Genomic DNA, 456 nt, shown 5'->3' with positions numbered 1-456 from the left:
GATCCCTGTTGCTCTGACCATCGCCGCTGAGAGGCTCATATGTATGGCTATGTATGTATATATGTATGTATGTATGTATGGCTATGTATGTATGTATATGCTCATATGTATGTATGTATGTATGTATGTATGTATGTATGTATGTATGTATGTATGTATGTGCTCTCTGTATATGGATTTGGCTATGTATATGCTCTCTGTATATGCTCATATGTATGTATGTTCATATAGCATTTTTTCTATATATGAATTATTATTTTGTTCATGGATATATGCTAAAGAAAATGAGGGGGGTGATAGATGATGATGAGGGGTCGAGAGTGGGACGAGAGGTCGAGAGGTGACGAGGGGAGAAAAAAATGTAATCAGGGACGAAGGTCGTCGAGGGGTCGAGAGAGGGACGAGGGGTCGAGAGAACTAAATAAGAAGAAGAGGAGGAGAGGAAGAAGAGGAGAA

Source organism: Triticum dicoccoides, chromosome 3A, assembly GCF_002162155.2.
Source record: "Triticum dicoccoides isolate Atlit2015 ecotype Zavitan chromosome 3A, WEW_v2.0, whole genome shotgun sequence".
Classification (NCBI taxonomy): domain Eukaryota; kingdom Viridiplantae; phylum Streptophyta; class Magnoliopsida; order Poales; family Poaceae; genus Triticum; species Triticum dicoccoides.
Note: the sequence above shows the minus strand (reverse complement) of the source record.